We start from the raw sequence: 2,174 nt of genomic DNA on the forward strand, positions 1-2,174 counted from the left end.
GGCGGTATATCGTTCTGCTGTGCATGGGGTCGCTATGAGTCAGAAGTGACTCGACGGCACCTAACAACAACTTTGGTCATGTTGTCAGAAAGGATCATTCCTTGGAGAAGGATATCATGCTTGGCAGAGCGCAGGGTCAGCGAAAAAGGGGAAGGCCCTCGACTATATGAACTGACAGAGTGACTGCCACGATAGGCTCAGATATAGGAAGGACTGTGAGGATGGCGCACAACCAAGCAGTGTTTCGTTCTGTTGTACGAAGGGTCACTTGACTCAGAGCCAAACTGACATCAAGTCTCCCTCTGACTCTCCCCATCTCTCGTCTGCCATCTTTTTCTGAAATCTTTGAAAAGTCTCAACCCATCTGACTGCACTTCTAATTTTGCCCCTTTCTCCTGTCCGCTCTGTACCCCTGGCTGCCCCTTGAATCTCATGCACCTCTGCCTTTGTGGATTCATCCTCCCTCCTCTTAGTCTCTGTCTCCTCTCTTCTTCATTCCTTCTTGATCTATCTAACTTGACCTCCATCTCGCTCTTTGGTACATCTACCTCTCCAACCATGACTCTGATCCTTTGGTTTCTTATCATACTAGGTCTCTGAGAATTTAAATTTGTCTCATTGGCATGCTCTTCAACCTGTGTCTCTGTGTTTCTTGATCTCTATGTCTTGTTCACTTACTTTCCCTGTCTCTCCCTCACACCTCTCTCTGCTTCACTGGCTCTGGGTTTCTGACTCCGCCCTGGTGTCTGCATCTGTCCTTGCCCCTGAGCCTGTTTCTCTGCCCCAAGTCTCTTTGTCTCACCCCCCATCTCTATCTACCCTTATTTTCTCCCACCACAGACGTTGGATCTGTCTCTACTTGCCTCAGTTCACGCAACCTCTGAGTCTCTCTCTTCACATCTCTCTTTGCCCTGACAGGCTCTGGGCTTCTGACTCTGCCTTGTGTCTCTCCCTGGCCCCAAGTCAACTATATGAACTGACAGAGTGACTGCCACGATAGGCTCAGATATAGGAAGGACTATGAGGATGGCGCACGACCAGGCAATGTCTCTGCATCTCTCTATCCCTTCTCGGTCAGTGAGGAGCTCGCTCTCCGCCCTTGGTTGCCTTGGAGACGCCCGGGCCTGCCCACCGCCCCAAAGTACAAAAGAATGTCATCGCGCCAAGGATGCCTACTCGGAGGGCCGCACCGACTACACCTCCCAGAAACCACTGATCCTAGCGTCCCCTTTGTGCGGCCGGTAGGCGTCTAAGACTGCGCCCCCTGCCGGCACAAAGTTTCCATGCAGACGCGGGAGGCGGGCGGGTTTAACGGCATCTTGGCGAGGGTGGTGATTGGTGCAGCGTCCTGCTAATCCCGTAAAACCTGTAGAGAATTGAAGAAACATGAGAGGCATGCGCAGTAGGGAAGGTGGTGTTGATGGAGGTTGAACCCCGAGAAGCTTGCGCACGTCGACGAGGGCCGACGCCGGGATCCGAGACGGGAAACGCAGGAACAGGCGGCCCGCAGCGCGATCTGTTCGTTGCGACCACCGCTACTTCTGAGGACTGGGAAGACTGGAGGCGGAGAAGGAGGCTAGGGTGGGGGAGGGGCAAAGGGCGCCCGAGTGGGCGCGCGGAGCCTTCTGGGAAACGTAGTCTGGCCAGGGAGCGAAGGTCGGCGATTGCGCTTGCCCAGGAGCGTGGAGCGGTCCGCTGGGAGCGGAGGTGAGGGTGGGGGGCGCCCAGCAAACGGAAAGATTTGGACAGGGACCGGGGTGGCGGCTCTGGACTCGGGATTCTGGCTGCCCAGCGGGACAGTGAGGACGAGGTAGGGACTCAAGGACTCCTGGCCTCCGGCGAAGCCGCGCGAGGCTCATCAATCACTGCGCATTTCCACGGCAACAAGCTCACCCAGCCCAGCTCCCGGTTGCCATGGCGCCGCCTGGACCTGCACTCGCTTCCTAAAGCGGAAGTTTTCCGCAGAGCTTGCTGGGAAATGTAGTCCGGGTTTTTCCGCAGGGTCTGGAGATTTTGGCAAGGCCCCAACTTTCTTCCAGGGTTTCTTTAAGGTTGACCCATGGAACCAGGCAGCCCTCGAAACCGATTCTACCGATGGGGGTGACTTCTGAGGGGCCACCCTTTTAATAAGCATTCCTCCACAGAGCCTGAGCCTTCCCCCCAGCTGCATGAGC

Source organism: Orycteropus afer, unplaced genomic scaffold (genome assembly GCF_000298275.1).
Source record: "Orycteropus afer afer isolate SDZICR_OR568_19922 unplaced genomic scaffold, OryAfe1.0 scaffold00694, whole genome shotgun sequence".
Classification (NCBI taxonomy): domain Eukaryota; kingdom Metazoa; phylum Chordata; class Mammalia; order Tubulidentata; family Orycteropodidae; genus Orycteropus; species Orycteropus afer.